This window comes from Gopherus flavomarginatus, chromosome 2 (genome assembly GCF_025201925.1).
Source record: "Gopherus flavomarginatus isolate rGopFla2 chromosome 2, rGopFla2.mat.asm, whole genome shotgun sequence".
NCBI lineage: Eukaryota > Metazoa > Chordata > Testudines > Testudinidae > Gopherus > Gopherus flavomarginatus.
In genome coordinates, this window is record NC_066618.1 from 206,874,886 (window position 1) to 206,893,487 (window position 18,602).

The 18,602-nt window shown below is 38.2% G+C and overlaps 1 protein-coding gene across 3 annotated transcripts in view; it reads left to right on the forward strand.

Annotated features, from left to right (window-relative positions):
* SPIRE1 (spire type actin nucleation factor 1) overlaps nt 1-18,602 on the forward strand; it is a 186,884-nt gene that overhangs the window by 19,801 nt on the left and 148,481 nt on the right. The window lies entirely within an intron of this gene.

Consider the following 18,602-nt stretch of genomic DNA (forward strand, 5'->3'; position numbering starts at 1 on the left):
GAAATAATACATAATTCTTCTACCACACTTAAAGCTGGATATGAAGGTGATTAATATTGTTAAACCATGTAGAGCGTTTCTCTCTATGAAGTAAACACCGTGTTGAGTAACGGCAAATATAATTTTCTAAATACTTGCTTAGCATATATTCAATTGATATCTGTGATCAGTGTCAAACAACAAAATAAATAAAATGCATTTAAAGGTTGCTTTAAAAATATTCAGTACATGATCAAAATAGATGTAAATATTCTCAATTATATTAAAATATGCTAAAGAACAAGACTCTCCTACCACTTACCAAAACAGATGTACTTTGTGTACATTCATTACATTTATTTTTTAAAAGCAGCAAAGAGTCCTGTGGCACCTTATAGACTAACAGACGTTTTGGAGCATGAGCTTTCGTGGGTGAATACCCACTTTGTCGGATGACATGCATGCTCATGCTCCAAAACGTCTGTTAGGTGCCACAGGACTCTTTGCTGCTTTTACAGATCCAGACTAAGGCCTTGGCTACACTCACACTTTACAGCGCTGCAACTGGGGTGTGAAAAAACACCCCCCTGGGCGCTGCAAGATACAGCGCTGTAAAGCGTCAGTGTGATCAGGGCAGCAGCGCTGGGAGCATGGCTCCCAGCGCTGCACGCTACACCCGTAAGGGATGTGGTTTACATGCAGCGCTGGGAGAGCTCTCTCCCAGCGCTGCTGCTCTGACTACACTCACACTTCAAAGCGCTGCCGGGGCAGCGCTTTGAAATTCCAGATGTAGCCATACCCTAACACGGCTACCCCTCTGATATTTATTTTTTAATTTACCATAATCTTTTGAGTACATAAATACCGTGGAGCAGATTCTTAGCCCTAGTTCCTATACACATGTAATATGGCTATAGGTGGCCAGTTGGGATTTCCCCCAACAGAGGGAAATTCTCAATTGACGTAAAGACAGCAGAACTCTCCTATGCCAAACTCCACTCTTCCTTCTAGTATTAGGGCATAATGGAGGTGGGGAGAGGTGGGGTGGGAACAGGATGGAGTGCTGCTCCCCTACAGCAATTCGTAGCTGGTGCGTGGTTTTTAGGGTCCATAGCCAGCTGCTGTAGGTAGATGATAACAGCTCTCAGCCTTCTCTAATTTACATTTTGGCTGGGGCAGATTGAAAATCGAGGGCAGTTTCTTTGATACCACAAGTGTATCTTGACACAGGAGAGAATTTGCCCTGTATCTTTAATAATCAGCTTTCCCTCCAAAGTATGAGTATTCTTATGTTCAAATTATCATCTCATCACATTCATAGGTTAATTGCGAGACCTTACTTAATACTGTTCTGTACTACTGTTCGACCAGTTGTTGCTTGACATCAGCTGCTAACAGTCTGAGTTTACACACAGATTAAAAATTCCCAAATTAATTAAAATTTGCAGACTAAATAATACATTTTCCCTTTTAAAAAAATAGTCTTCTTTTGAAATGATTACAGTTGCTATGACAGTCACATCTCTAAGGATATGTCTGCATTGCAAAAAAACACCCATAGCAGTGAGTCTCAGAGCCTATGTCTATAAACTCAGGCTCTCTGGGCTCACACTACAGTGCTAAAAATAGCTATGTAGAGATTCTAGATTGGGCTCTGAAACCCACCGCCTTTCCTCGGCTTCAGAATCTGAGCTCCAGCCCGAACTGGAACATCTACATAGGCTTGCACTCCAGTGCTAAAAATAACTAAGTCTGTAGACCCGGAGTTGGCAACCTTTCCGAAGTGGTGTGCCGAGTCTTCATTTATTCACCCTAATTTAAGGTTTCGCGTGCCAGTAATACATTTTAACCTTTTTAGAAGGTCTCTTTCTATAAGTCTGTAATATATAACTAAACTGTTGTATGTAAAGTAAATAAGGTTTTTAAAATGTTTAAGAAGCTTCATTTACAATTAAACTGAAATGCAGAGCCCCCTGGACGGATGGCCAGGACCCAGGCAGTGTGAGTGCCACTGAAAAACAGCTCGCTTGCTGCCTTCAGCACCCGTGCCATAGGTTGCCTACCTCTGCTGTAGACTATGGCCCTGAGGCTTGCTGCCACAGGTTTGGAAGGGTTTTTTGTTTATTTTTTGTTTTTGTTTTGCTGCGTAGACATTCCTTAGGTGACCATCAAGACATTATTTTTTGTAAACAACCTTTTCAGACTTCTTGTTCTTTCCAAATGGTCTCAGAAAATGTGTTGTGTCATGATTTTGAGAAATTGTACATGTTCCAGGAAAATAAATTTGGAAATTACAGAGCAGTCTGTTCGTCATCCCAAAGTCTGCAAAGCTTTGCCTGTGTTTGAGTTTACCCCTCTGCTTCTGTCATCTGCCTTTCACTTGTTTCTATGTTCATGGCGATGATGATTTGTCTTCAAATTTGATGAAAAATTTTTTTTGGGGAGGGACGTTAGACCAAGGGGGTATCATTTGGGCCTGTCTGCTCTGATTCCATTTTAATTTTCTTTTAAACTTGCACCGTTGTCTAACTGAGCATGCTGGCTTTACTGTCAGTACCTAAAACTTTGCCTATGTGTAGAGGCAATGCCTAAGTTTTAATTAGTTTTCTGTATTTCTATCAATAACATACATGGAAATGATAGAAAATCCTCCTACAATGTTAAAGTAGTTTTATAAGCAAGGAAACAAAATTAGAGCATATATATGGTAAAAAGTAAAATGCTAGACTAGATAGACTATGGGTCTGATCCAATATGGGAATTCCTTTGTCCCTAAATCAAAACATTAAACTGAGTCACAGTTTGTGGTGTTAACTGCTAAATTACATTTTTTAAGTATGGCTGTATCCTACCACTGTCATCCATCTGTAGTGATTGCTGCTGTTTGCCCTTCATGCTTATATCATAGCCGTCTTTAACCTATGGCAAACAGGTCCCTGTGGTGTTTTGGTGCTAAACTCTTTGTGAAGCCTTCAAATACATTTAAAAATAGGACCTTACATATTTTCCACACCAGAGCTCTTATTTCAGTCTGTTTCTGTGCTTTAAAAGACAACCCTACATTTGGTTCCTATTGGGAAGATTTTCTACAGCCACAGAAAATGTAGTGGTCTCCGTCCTTCTTAATTTTTAGTTTCCTTTTTTAGAGTCTGCCCAGACAGTTGTGATCAATCTCAGCATCACCTTTTGAAGATGAGTGTTGGATTATATAGAAACTCAGAATTAATGATGTAGAGTACATGCTATTCATATTCCCAAATTAAGTTTTTGTTAAATTTCCATTCTGTTTTTATATTATAATTCCTGTTTTGGCAAGTGCACATATGGTATTGTTTTTAATAAGCAGGACTGGTCAAAACATTTCAGAAGAAACATTTTCCCATTGGAAAATGAAATTTTTTTTTGTAATTGAAATTTCTGTTGGGAAAATCTAATTGAAATGTGTTGCATTAGGTCAGCCTGTAATTAAACGCTTGTTTCTGTCTGGCAATGTTAATCTCTGCATCTGCCTGAGCTGCCATTGTGTTTCATGAGAGTTGTGGTTCTTTGTTCCATGATGCCCTCATTCTTCCCTATGGACCCTGCTCCATGGCCAACCCAGATCTTCCAGAATGCAACTTTTTTCTCTCTCTGTGGTTGAGCATCCTGTGTCGCAGGCAAAACATTCTGACATTCTCAAATTGAAAAATGTTGTTGTTTCAAATTAAAATTTTGAAAGAAAACATTTGATATTTCTGAATCTGAAATGTTTTTGATCTTTTTGTTCTGCATTTTTTTTGATATTTCAAATTTTTATCGCTACAAGGTGGATGAGGTAACATCTTTTATTGTACCAACTTCTGTTGGTGAGAGAGTAGGGTGACCAGATGTTTTGAATTTATAGGGACGGTCCTAATATTCTAGGCTTTGTCTTCTATAGGCGCCATTAACCCTCCCCACCCTGTCCTGATTTTTCACACTTGCTTTCTGGTCACCCTCTGAGAGAGACAAACTTTCAAGCTACACAGAGCTCTTCTTCAGGTCTGGGAAGATGCTAAAAATAGAATTGACTAAATTTACTAATTTCCTGGACCTACATGGCTACAACAGCACTGCATACAGCAATGTGAGTAATGCTGTTAGTTGTGTCCCAGTTCATATAAGGCTCAATCCTATGAAGTATCAAGCATGCTTAAGTTTGTGGTATTGTGCCAATAGAGAACATTTACTTTCATTCTCTAATGGTCATGTATTTCAGGTTAATACTTCAGGATAAATATTGATCTTGCATTAATACAATACTTTTGTGACACTCAATATCCTGACCTCCAAACTCCTCTCAAATTACTTCATAATCACATGACAGTTATATACAAATACTGGAGTAACAAACAAATGCAGAACATAAGAGGATTTATCTTTGATTTGTTTGCTATGCAAATGAGCTTATCTTTCAGACAGGGATGTTTTTTTTTCTTAATTTGGATGTGTTTACACTACCTATCAGGAGGGACAGACTTTCTAGAGTAAAATGGGTTTCCACATTCTTTAATCACCATAAGCGTGTTGCTTCACCCTCTCCAGCCAACAATTTCATTAAGATAAACAGTAAATACGGTTGCAGAACCATAACGCTTTTGACTAAGTTGATCCGGTGATAATTGCAGCCTACTCTATGTCCAGAAGCTTTAAGAGTAGAAGAATGTGGCTGGTTGTGTTCTAGGTTAATTCCTTTGTAGTGTCTTCTCTATGACACAGTTGCTAGTATACATCTTTCAAGTTTTATAAAGTCTACAAGGCCTGAAATAACACAAGATCTAGGGTGAAATCCTGCCTCCATTGAAATGAGTGGTAAAACTTCTAGTGGGTTCAGAAGGGCCAGAATTTCACCCTGGGTCTTCTGACAGCATTTCAGTTCCTAGATGGTCAAAGTGCCATAATTTTTGACTCCAATAAATTCATCCATGAGGCATTTAGTTTGTGAAAAACATGAACAGGAATACATTTTGATTTGTGCATTTTTTAAGTACGCGCACAGCACAGTTCTTTGCTTACAAAGATGCCAGGAAGAGCCAGTAAATTTACACAGTTTTCATACTCTGTTAAATGTGGAAGTTAAATAAAAGGAATGAATTTAGTCCATGGGACTTTACAGAATTGTCTCATTCTGAGAAAGTGATAGTTATTTTGAATTGTCTTTATTTTTATACAGGGTCCTTCATGTATTGTTTTGGTTTATATGTTATGACTGAAATTGCACTTTGCTTTGTTCTGAGATGCATAGCATTAATAGCTATGTGCCAATGGCAACAATTGCATGGCTGAGTTGACTTGGCTACAGTCTGATTGCACAGTTAGGTTGCAAGGATAAACTATGTGTTTTGGTCCTAGGGTGTTGACAGCCTGTGTACAACTTGATGGTCCCTGGTATATCCCAAGCTTTCTCTGCTGTCTCATATTAAAACATACTTGGAACATCAGTATGAGATTAATGGCTGTCATGTTTGATTATTTTGTTTTATGCATTTAGGATTTGGTTTTGCTATGTACAAGTAAGTTTAATCTAAAATTTTTTTGTATGACAAATAGCTGTAAGGTTTTTGATGGGAACAGATGGCACTATTGGTGTTTCTGAAAAATCTGCTGAGTATATTGAGCAACAGAAGTCGGTACAGTGCCTCCTGTATATGAAGATCTATGGCAGTGACTAAGGGTACATCTATACTGCAATAAAAGAAATCCTCAGAGCCCAGGTGAATTGGCTCAGGCTAGGGCTGCTGGGGTAAAAATACAGTGTAGACATTTGTGCTGAGGTGGGAGCCTGCATTCTGAGACAACCTCCCCTTGCAGGTTGTCGGAGCTTGGGCTCCCATCGGAGCCTGAACATCTACACTGCAATTTTATAGCCCCACAGCTCAAGCCCTGTGTGCCTCAGTCAGCTGAATTGGGTCTTTTATTGCTGTGCTGGCATACTCTAAAAGAGCACGATTGTAAAATAGCCAACATAGAAAATAATTTGGAGAACAGGGCAGTTGGAGAATTAAGAAACTTGATTGTAAGGGACAAAAATTACGCTTCTTGAACAAAAGAAGTCAGGTCAGTTGCCTTGCGTACTTGGATTTTGCTCCAGTTGTATTTTGGTGCTGGTAACAGACAATTCTGAATAAAAAATGCTGGGAGTTTGAAGCCAGTATTTTCACATTCTTACTGATATTTTAAATATATGAAGTGTAATACATGTAAAAAATTTAAAAAAATAATTAAAAGGGTTGGATTTCAAAATGCAGGGTTAAGGCATAACTAGCAGTTCTGAAATTTCTGATTTTCCATCCTCATGAAGATATGCCAAGTAGTATTTTAGGGTTACTTTTTCCAGAGTATGCCAGCATTTTGCTGTCATGAAATAGGTATTTTGTCCATATTTCTATTTGGTGTGGCCTACTTTTTTTTTTTTTTTTTTAATTTCAGAGTATTTGATACTACAGAATTCGGAACTGAGAAATAGGGACTCAAATTTTATTACTTTGCAGTTACAGCATTTCAGATCTTTTTATTTATTTATTTATTTTTCCTTTTTGAGTTTGACAAATAAGATACTGGATGCTTTTCCACAGAATGATGGTTCTTGTTCTACTTAATCCTGGACAAGAGTCTGTTATTAATAGTTGAAACTGATTGACCTCCATGAGCAGACTTACAAGAAATGAGATAAAAGCTTCATGCAATGATTGATGATTAAAAAAGTAGTAGATTTTTTTTAGATACCATATTTTCTTTGTTGCATGAACAGAAGCTGAATGCTCTTTGAGGGAGAGAGCTTAGGGACAGGTCTTTGATGCCATTGTCTGAGTTTACCTAAGGCTGCATATATTTGTGAAGGAAGTAAGATGCACTAGAAACCCCTCTAGCACTCTGAATATGGTTAGTTCCATTAGAAACGCTTGCCTGACAGTCTCTATCCAATGATATGATGTTGACTTTTTGGCCCAAGGAAAAAGCAAGGACATCCTCTTCCTCCTGTTCTTCTTCAACATTTTCAGTACTTTGTTTATATTTTTTGCTCCCACATCTGGCGATATCAAAGCGCACAAAAGATTTACATGTAGGTGGACTAGAGTGTGCAAATCTTAAGTAACTCGAGAAAGGTCATGGAGCAAAGAAAGGAAATGTAGTCTCAAGGCCTAGTCTTGTGCCAAACCCCAGTTGCAGAACATTTGACCAAGCTCCCTTTTTCCACTTGTTTCCGTAAACTGTCATTTTTGCCCCTCTGTGGAATGGTAAAAATAATCAGGCTCATTTTCTCTTGCCTAAGTGCAACTGAATGGTGCTTTTTCATCTCTGCAGCCATCTTAAGATGTTTGGTTGAACAATGAGGCTTTGGGTTTTCATTCATTTCTTCATTTGTCCTGTAAGAAAGCAAAAAAAAACAAACAAAAATCCTATTTTTTTGCTTCTTCTCTCCCATTTTTAAAAAACTGTGTTCTCTATACAATTCTCCATTATCTTCCTCCATTGTGCTGATGACAAGTAGGGCCGGGAACAGACAGCTAGCATAATTTAGCTAAAAGTCTTTTCCCTGAAGCCTGAGAATGTCCTTCTGATGCTTGTAGCCGCTCCTAGCCTCTAAGATTTTCGAGTGCACCAAAGGCTCTTCCAAAACAGTCTTTCTTTGAATTCAGTGATATAATGTGCAAGTGAAAGTATTGGACCTGCTCAAATTCTTCCATAGCTAGAACAGCAACTTAATGGGAAATCACAAACAAAAAACAACCCTCCGCACCTTCCACCCCTCATGGCAACCACAGCAAACCTTACTACATAATGTTTGGGGAAGTAAGGCATACTTGATGAGCTGGCTATTAAGTATCTGAATATGGTAGTGCATCAATGTCATGTGACTTTTGCTCCTTCCAGATATTCTTTTGGACTCGTATTAACGCAGTTCTCCCACTGCAGGATATGAGTAACTTCCTCTGACTAAACTGGGAGTGACTGGTCTCTTGTGAGGGAGAAATTGATGTCCGTTTTGATAGTTTTTATAACTCTATTGGGCTATGTTAGTAAATGTTGAGGTTTAAGCCTTTTAAGAGAGAAATTGCTTAATATACTATTTTTCTTTAAGTGGACTTAGTTCATCTCTAGTTTCACTCATTTCTGACTGAGTGGGTTTTGAGACTCACATATGCTGTCACGTGAATGGCTAACCTGCCCTTGTATGTATTTGTACACCAAGGAGCATGACATGAAAATACTAAGTGAGCCTTGTTTTAATGTATTTTTCTACTTACCAGGCTTTTGCTTTCAGTCAGAATTCAAAGTAAACAGGAGCCTGGGAGGGAGCTGAGTGTTTGCACTTTCCACCACAGGAGCTCAGAACCAGCCATTTTCCTGAAGTTGAATGAATAAATGCCGATGTTGTCATTTTCACTTGAACCAAAAGGAAAATGGTGCAGAGATTGAAAATATGAAACTAATAAGGATATTTAAATTTTAAAACAAAAGAGTAAGTATTAAAATGAGAGTATTATTCATCTGTGTCTGTATACTGTATCTGCAGTGCTCATACCTACTTTGCTTTATAACACCTGTGCTCTTCTCTTTAGTTCTGACCTACATTACAGCATTAGATAAATCCTCCGAGTGCACACAATTTTCCCTCACTTTGAGCCCTGCCTCCAGTTCATCTAAAAAAAAAAAAAGTTCTCAAATTGCCCGCTCCCATTCACAGTTGCAGAACATCCCTGTGGAAGGTATGGCAGTTCTTACATGGGAACACGGCATGAAAGTGTGTGTGTATTTTTAGCTGTCTGTGGTCTGTGGAATGGAATTTGGTAATTGCTGATTTAAATACATTCTAGCCTCTCCAATGAGTGGGGGAAGTTTTTGATATTGTCATAAAATTCACAAAGATTACCTGTGATGATATGCATCTAGTGTGAAAATTAGGTGGAATTTTAATGTCAGATGTGCATTAACAGTAGGGTAGCAACCCGAAGTAGGTCATCAGGTTGGCTATTTCAGAAATACTCAGAATTGCCAACCCCAGGTGTATATATATTATGAGTCAGACTTCAATAAATCTTGAGATTGGCTTAAAAATCATTAGATTTTTAAAATAATTCATTTAGAATTCTTTTTATTTAGCCTCTGGGTTTTGAGCATTTGGGACACACTCAAGTGACATTTCAAGTTTTTCTTCACAATCGTGGAGGCTAGAACTTTTTCTTTTAAATAAAAGATGAGATGTTCACATAAACGCTTCACTTCAGGACCTGATACATTAAGAAAAACATCAGATATTGTAGAACTCTCCATAAATTTGCGAGTTGGCAACACTGAATACTTTCTGTTCTTTGGTGAGGAAAGAGTTTGAATTTGCTTAGGGCTAGGGTTAGGGTTGGGGCCTGCTGAGGCAAAGAGGTTACATTTCAATAATAACATGGATCCAAGAACATAAAGTCATTCAATGCTGAACTGTTACGGATTGTCATTATTGCCTTTGTGTGCAGCATTATGTCCACTGAGAAGAAAAATGTTTTTGTTTTTTTTAAAGATATCTTTATTCAGGGCTGATCTTACAAATAAAGCAAAGATTATTTTGAGATTCCTGTTACAGCCTGGACACAGGTGCACTCTGTCACATTCCTCTCTTCTATTAACCAGCATTAATTATGTAGCACCTTGAGTAATTCACCTTCAGAAGGAAGGTAATGTTAAATAATTAACTAGAACAACTCTGCTGTTTACACTTAGTAGATTAGTTATAGGTTGGGTTAAGGAGTAGAGAGATACTGTAGTTAAATGTGACACATCCTCTTGCTCTCTAGACTTCAAGACATCCAGTCTTTGGGTTCTCCTCTCTCACCTTTTCTTATCATGATTTATATCATGTCTTTGAAGGGTTCTCCCCTCCCACCCTCTGTCAAAATCCATTTTGATTCATTCATTCGCTCCATTTTTCATCGTTGTATAACTTTCTCACTGGGTAATCATCTTTTCCTGTGGGGTCATTTATTGCCAATGTCTATGCTGATGGCTCCCAATTATGTCTCCGTAGTGAATATATTCCCCCTTTGTCCATTCCAGCATCTCTACTAGTCTCTTTCCCCTTGGATTTTGTGCCACTACCTCAATTTCATTTTCCTCATCTTAGTAATCGGTATCTTTTTCTTTCTTGATATCTGGGCTCACAATACTGGTCTTATCTTAGACTCCCTTTGCATCCAGATGCTTCCCAAATGCTTATTTAGCATTTGCAGCAATTGACCCTTGCCTGTGCATCCCCACTGCCAAGACGTTAGCCCACATTTTTAGTTTTTTGTCCGCTTGCCATTTCCTCCCCATTTTTTCACATTATGTTCAAACTATTCTTTCAAAGTTCTCCCTATCTTTTCCCTGCCTTCATCTCTCCCTGGGGTTCCTATGTGCTCTTCTACTCTGTACTCTTGACCACACACCCAAATTAGTGTTGCCTTTCATACTACCCATATGCCTGGAAGAGACTCTCAATTGAAGTAAACAAAATTCCCTCCCTTTTGGCCTTCAAAAACTTCTAAAACTCCATCTGTTTCTGAGAAACATTTAGATTAGGACTATACACCACTTAGAATTCTGTGGTGTATTTGCTCTTTATTGTTCTGTGTTGTATAGACCAAAGCCATTAAGAAAATACATTTCAAGGACCAAACATTAGAAAAATGTGTTTAGATTTACATGGGTTTAGAAGTGTCTTAACTCCTTCACTGCAGCCATGGTGTTCATGTGTCAGTGGTTTATGTTTGAATGGACATTTTGTAGAATGGCAAATCAGATGCTACTTGGTAGGTCTGCCAATGCATAGGTATGTTTTGTGGACATATGTTGTTCTCACTTCAGAAACTAGAGCTCCCAGACCTTTCAAGGACATTTCTTCCGCTGCTCTTTCCCCTTTCACAAAGTTAACACAACAGGAAATTCTCTCATTTATGTATGAACAACATGAACCCACTTGTGGCTTCCTGTGAGGCCTCTTTTTACCCTGTAATTTTTGGGGGGGGATAAAAAGGCCCTGTGTAATTTACACGTGTGTGTCATATGGTAATGGAGTCTGGAGTTGAATTGGAAATTAACCCGTATTGAGTGCTGGGAAGCACTCTTTATTTTTAATTGACAAGCTAATGGTAGCATGGTTTATAATAATCAAATGCTTGCAAATAAATGTTATCACACCATTACAGTAGTTGTAGGACGTGAAACTTAGTATCCCACCATTCCGTTATTTTTTTGTAATTCAACTCAAATTGGCTAAGAACTTTTTCAATGTGCTTTTATTTAAAATATAGAAATGTATATTTCATGTAAAATGTTTTTCACATAATTCTGGAATTCACTTTTGTCATGCTTCTGTAATACTTAAGATGCAGACAAGTGGACAGATTGGCAGAAAATGACATTATATAAGTAAAACTGGTACTGCCTATTAAAAATTCACAATGCAGTGTTTTGTGGAAATACTTATAATATTTAAAGCTTTGTAGCTAGGGAAAGATATTATAATACAATTTTTTTTCACTGCTTCAGGATCATTATTGGGTGCTCTTCCTTGAAGACTGAACAGATTTTAGGTGGATGCAATTATAGGGGAAAAAGGGAGAAATTGCTCAACTCCTCTAAGAAAAAATTTGGGATTCAATTTGAGTGTGCTGATTTAAGAAGTTGTAAAATATTTTTATAAATTAAAGGAGTAGTTAATTGCCTTACTGAAGTAAAACTATTGGTTGAAAGTGAATGAAAGCCTGTCTTACTTTAATCAAATAAAGTTTTTTTATTTACATGGGCAGCACCAAGAGGCACTAGTTGATTTTGGTGTTCTGTTTTGCTCAAAGCTGTACATAATACATAAGAGTAAGAAAAGAGTCTCTTATCCCAAAGAATTTACAATTGAAGACCCCATTCTTACAATTACTTATGCATGTGCTTGATTTTATGCACTGTGAACAGTCCCAATGACTTGAATGGATCAGAGCCTAACAGGCAGGACAGACAAAAGGTGGGAGAAAGGAAGTATTATTATCCCCACTTTCCGAATGGGGATCTGAAGCACAGAATGATTAAGTGACTTCCCAGTGTGATGTAAGATGTATGTGGCAGAGGCAGAAGTTTTCATCTAGTTTTTTTTAGTCCCAGTCCAGTGTCTTAATTACAAAACCAACCTTGCTTATTTGAATTCTAAACACAATCTTAAAAGAATTCCATCATTTTGTTGCTAAGAAAACATAATCTCTTTCAATGTGATTGTACCAAAATACAATGAATGTGGTGCCTGCCTAGACTATCCTTTCTGCTGCGCAGCTGCTCAAATGCATTTTCCTTATAAAGGAGAAATAAGTTTGTCAATTAACAAGTAAATGGCCTCTTCACTGTGGCTGTGCACTTTCATGTGAACATCATACATGTCACAATGCTAGTGCACAGACAAAAATATTTTTTATTATTATTTGTGTACTGACATTATGCATAGTATTGCTTCTACACATGAGACACCTCTACCCCAAAGTCCCCAAATTCTTGTTCTGACACAAACCAGCTGCTGACGGGTGCAGGACTGAAATGTTAGAAATGGCTAGGAAAGATCATAACTGAAAGGCTTCACAGAAGAAAGGGTGCATTAAGGAGGGATTTTAAGAAAGAGTGAAGTCATTTGGGGTATGAGAAGAGGTAGAGGCAGTTCCAGGCATAAGGAACAGAAGGCATGAAGACTAGAGTGGACTAAAGAAACAAAGGTGGCTTTTGTATTGCTGCAGAACTGGAAAGGCAGTGAAATAAAATGTTTTTGAAATGGAGTTTGATTAAAAGAATAGAAAATGTATTGCATTTAACCCTGAAAGGTGGTGATATAACTATACAGAGAATGAAAAATAAAAAAAGGAGCGGGGGCTATTTGTTAATGAAATACTGGACCTAGAAATAGAAATAAATTATACTAAAATGTTGAGGCTAAAGTAGATAAAGAGGAATATGTTAGAACTAAAATCATAATCCATTTGTTTTCAGCAAACATAACATGAACTGGGATAGATTTATTTAAAGTAGCATTTGCCTTACTATAAATTTACAACTCTGCACAGCGTTTCTTCAGAATAAGTGGCATTTCTGTACTTCACTCATTCTTCAAAGTGTCATATTGAAGTATAAAATGTCCTGTGAGATTTTTATACTGCTTCTTCTCAGTGGTAAATCCCTTCTGTGTTCTTTGTTTTAAAAGAAGAGGCAGCTTACATGTTTGTGTAGGTCCTCATTTTTCAAATAAGTCTTTTTTTTTTTTACCAAACACGGTGCAGAAAAGGGAAATAAAACAGGCAACATTTCGGCATACCTTTCCTATCTTATTCCTGAGACATGAATGATATAGGTTAGTAAAAGATTTCTTTTGCATTTGTATTTTAGTGTATACTGTGATATACAACTGAATTGATTGTTTACATTTGGATGGTTGATATTTTGTTTTAATCTTTTCTTTTTGACAAATATAATTACATTTTTATAAAATTAATGTGGTGACAAGTTTTAAAAAAAAGTTTTCCAGATACAGTATAAGAGGAAAAAGTGTGTGTTAGACATTTTATCATTTCCCATTTATAAATTGTAGTAACAAAGAACATCAAACTTTGTAGTGGCAGGTTTCCTTTGTATTGCTGACACAGTGAACCTTAGGAGAAATTGTTGGCTTAACAACACACAGTCCTTAGTTACAAGATTTGAATAGAATTTGAAAATAAAGTAGTTTATATTCTTATAGTAAATCCTATACACACATAGGATTGCCAAATTCCTATTTGAATGATTACTTTTGCCCTAGTACCTAAATCTCTACGGCAGCTTTGGTAGCATATGATATTCTTCATTTTCTGCCTTTAAATGTATGTATTTTTTCTGTGTGCTGGTAAATGGATTCATGTGTTCCACCCCAGAGGCAGTTGCATTTCAGTGGTGAATGAGTGAACTTTTAAATGTATCATTTGAAAAGCGCACTGGGATTTTCTGAGGTGAAAGGCTTTGTATAAAAAAGCCTGTCATAGAGTGAAGCAGTAGCAGATAGGGAAGCAAGAGCAGCAAATACTCCTGTGCCTCCTTTAACAAACAAACAAACACTGAAATTTGTAAAAATGTTACAGCAGTAATCTGTAAACGCTATACAGGAAGGAAATGATGAAAAATGTTGTGCCTTTCCAGGAAAGGATGCTGTTTGAGCATGTGCCAATATGTTTATTCGGGGGGGGGGGAATTCTTCCCTTGAAATGAAATGATTATTTCAAAAGATATGGGGCCTTGTGACTGATCACAAGTTTATAAGAAACTACGAACCATTGAAGCTAGTGTTACGTAAAATAAAACCACATTTATTACGTTCATTAAATAGATCTCGTGGCTTTTATTCAATCACAAATTGTATTAAGCCTGTTTCAGAATTAACTGAAAGTTCTTAAATAAAACCTATGCCTACTTGACATCACTAGCAATTGTCTAATCTATTCCCTTTCCTGGTTTATATTATATTATTCTTATTTATTTGTGGTAGAGTCTGTAATGTGCTGGGTGCTTTCCAAACATATGAGATTGGACAGTCCTTACATAAACTAAGAACTCTGTACATCATATATAACTTTTGTTGCATAATTTTTTTCATATGCAATACGTTTTCAAATGAGACTTTTTCCTCTGTTTGCTAAGTACATTGTAATAGGGTGTGCTTTGAAGTGGTTTGTTCAAATAGTGTTTACTTAACTAATGAAAAATACAAAATATTTTCAGAAGTACAGCTGATCTGTAACAAGCAGCTGTTTGTTTTATGAAACTAATGCTTTATACACATTGAAGTGGGACTCTAGATAGCTAATTCAGAGCTATAAAATGAGACCCTAAAATAGTCAAATATAAATACCTGTGAATTAGTAATGTTCTTCTATTGTAGTTTTGGTTATTTTTCTTAAAACGTCAGATGTAAACAGTTTTTTTTTATATTTAAAAAAAATTCTATTGGAAGGGACACAAATCTGTCTAGTTAGATCTCTCCTCTGTATCAGCACTGATCATGGAATCAATGCTTATCTGCCATGAGTTCAAAATAGACATATTGTTAAGCTATATATCTGCTATTTGTCTTCTCTGTCTTTCCAAATGCTTGATGAAAAGCAATCAGTAGATGTTACAAAGTTCTAGAGAGAGAGCCTATGCACGGGAGACTTGAAATCATGAATGACTTTGGAACTCAGTGCCCTAGCATATGGAGGTGAGTTGTCCCAGGTATAATGCATTAGGGTTTCAAGCAGGGGACAAAGGGATTGCATTGATCTGAAGTGTCTTTACCAGCTGACTCAATAAGTGTCCTTATTTACAATGTGGGATGATAAGTTAATATTTGAGCCATGATGCAGTTTATGTATCAATGAGAGCAGCAGAAAAGTCATGGCACAAAATAGGCACTGCTCACATGTACATTGGAGAAGTTCATGCCAGTAAAAGTAATTTTTTTTAGTAGAAACTCGTAATAGTGAATTGGAGGATAACATCATATGCCAGCCACTAACTTTTATGGTGCTTATTTGTTTTCAAGAGTTACTATAGCACCTAGTAATGTCTGGCTTTCAGAGAGAGACTTTCTTGTTTGGTACTGTTGGTGAATTTGTGAATGGTATTGTCTATATCATGTTAGACTTAAACTCATGGATTTGTAACCAAACCACTGACCTGCAGTAATTGCTATAAGTAAAATATCAAAGCAGGAAATTCATCAGCATTTTCTTTCCCGAAAGTAAAGTTACTCTCTGTGCTCAGGTACTACAGAGCATGAAAATCTCGGCCAGATATATACGTAAATATAGCTCTCTGACAAAACAGTTTTCAAAGTTGAGATAAATTTCTGTATATTGCACCGTGTAACCTCATTCTGGACATCTGCATTGCTGTTTAACTAACTAAGGCTGTTAGAAAAGCAGGCTGCAATTTTGTTGCGGAAATCACAACTTTTAATATACCCTATAACTTTTTATAGTTGCCACAAATTTGAGTGAGTAGTGTTGTGACCTGGTGCACATGGTCATAACACCACTCAAATTTGTCTCACCTGCCTCTCTGTCATTGCTTGCTTTTGAGAACCAAGCAGGACACGTGGCATTGCTTCTGTGTTGCTGCCCTGCTTTGGAAGGTAGGCCATGTGCCTTGAACCACAACTTTAACAAACCATTGCCACAACTCTTTAACCAAAACATCACATCTTTCTTACAGCCTTATCTTTAATTTGATCACAAAGCCTTGTTTTCTCTAGGAAAAAGAGTGTGTCCCTAACTCATGATAACTAAAATGAGGTAAAATCTGAGTGAAGACAAAGAAGTTGTAGTTTTAACACAAGAAGGTTGAGGTAAAGACTAGGGAGCCTAGGGTTTACCTCAACCCACTAATTCATGTTAAAAATATAGACAGCTTTGTTTTCACTAGTATTTTACCTTGTGTTAATTACTACATGTTAGCGAACACCTTTTTTCCTAGTGAAGATGAACTCAAGCAGGAAAGAATTTTGGTGCTCTTTGGTTGAGACACTCGTCCCTCAACTTTGTCTTTTCTGACTCATACGAAAACATATCACAATTTCTTTTCTACTAAGGGAGTATTTTCCCCAAAACGTTTTTTGGTGATTTTCAGGCAAAGTAACATTTTAAAAAGGAAAGGGGAATGAAGGTTTAACACTTTGTGTAGTTCTCCAATGATGTACTCAAAATAATTATTTTTTCCTCAGAACCAATTTCCACTCAGCCAGCTGGGTTCTTAAAGAAGGAGAATGATTGTATGCACATCTCCTTTATCAGTCTCCTTAAAGAAAAAGCAGTTCTACTGACTCTTAAGAAATAATTTTTTATAGGGATGACTTCTTATTTGTATCGAGGTCCACAATCCATGATGTTGGCATCTGCTTGATGCAACCTTGGAGGCTGACCAGACCCGTCAATCAGTGGCAGGGGACATGTGGCTCCACTACTGAGAAACTGCCGGTTTATTGTCTCGCTCTTCAGCTGTAGGCAGGGGAGGTATACCAGCTCCTGTGCACTCTAGAGCAAAATGGGGTGGAGGGAGGAGGAAAGGCTTAAAATCTCCAGGCTGTTGTTCGTCTTCCATATGGCAAGAGAGGTGAGTATCAAAATTCAAATCACCAAGTCCAGATTACTGAGCCAGTGAGTAACTTTGCAAGTGGCTTGGTGGAAATCTGAGATGGCACCAGCAAATGATCGATGTAGACGCTCTTTTATAATGAAGTCCCTAGTTTGTGATTGGTGTCCACAGTTATATTGGGCCTCATCTTTCAGATGTGTAAGCGATGACATCATCTGCCATGTAATGTTCTGAGATGGTTCAGCGTGTCATTGTTTCCAGGGTAGCTTGAAGTCTGGAAGTTCTTTTGTTGGGTCAGCCTCAGGCATTTGTTGGGACAGTAGCAACTTTGCAGAATTCTTTCCAGTGTGCCTCAGGTTTGAATGAAAATGCTTTAATAGCTTTAGCCCGATCCTAAAAAAGGTTTGTGAGGTTTCAGGCATGTCTTCGGAAGACTCTGGAGGTACTCATGAATTGTCAAGTTCAAGTTGTCTATGGTTTGAGTAGTGTATACTCATAGCTGTATGTGTCTCCCTCCAGATTTTGAGTGGGGGTATATGTGCTGGAATGGGCCACTGAATATGTGTAGATTTCAATGTTCCTCTTAAGATTCTCTTTGTGGCCTTAAAATGCACCTCCAGAGATTTGGTTTGTGAGCTGTCTGCCCAGACTGGAGCTCAATTTTCAGCAATTGAGTATACCAGCGCCGGAGTCACTGTTTGAATTGTATGTGCATCAGCAACCCATGTTGTGCCTGCAGGTTTTTGGACAAGGCTACTCCTTGCTTTTACCTTTTCGCATGTCTTTCACAAGTTACATCGCGCTCTTGGGGGCGGCCATTAACAGTAGAGGGGATTCCTTTTCTCTTCATAGTCACTTGGACTTTCTGTGTCCCCCTGCCCACACACATGGCATGTGGCGTGGCAGAGAAGGCTAAGAAGAGATGGAAAGCCGGACACTGTGACTTCTGCATCTCCAGGCTGTTTGTTTGACTGGATGGAGAGCTGTGCCTGCTGTGTGGAGACGTACAATCCCCTCAAGTGCTCTGGCCAGGACTGAGTTTCCTGCAGCTTCCTTATCCAAGCTGGAGAGCTTTCAGGAAGCAGTGGCAGTACTTCAGCCACAAAATCCTCCAGGCCTGCCACCGCTGGTGCCTCCCTCCTTGCTTTCCCCTCACATGGAGGGAACATAGGTTGTGGCAGTTGTCTCTGGTCACACTAATCCAGGAGCATGCAAGCTGCTGAGTCTGGTGCCTGCCCCAGTGGGCGGGCCTGGGGGGTGATACAGCCATGCCAGAGGAGCTGTCCATGCGGGGTGGTGGCTGCTGCAGGTTGCGGCCCGACATGTGGCTCCTTTCGCTACTGTTGTTCCTGGTAGAGCCCTGCAGCTCCTCAGATATCTGCTTTATGTCCGCATCTGTGGATATAAAGTGGGTATCCATGCAGGGCTCTAATTATACTTCTGCCCAGCTCCATCACACCCAAAAGAAAATTGACATTCTTTGGATGTCTGCAGAACTCTTT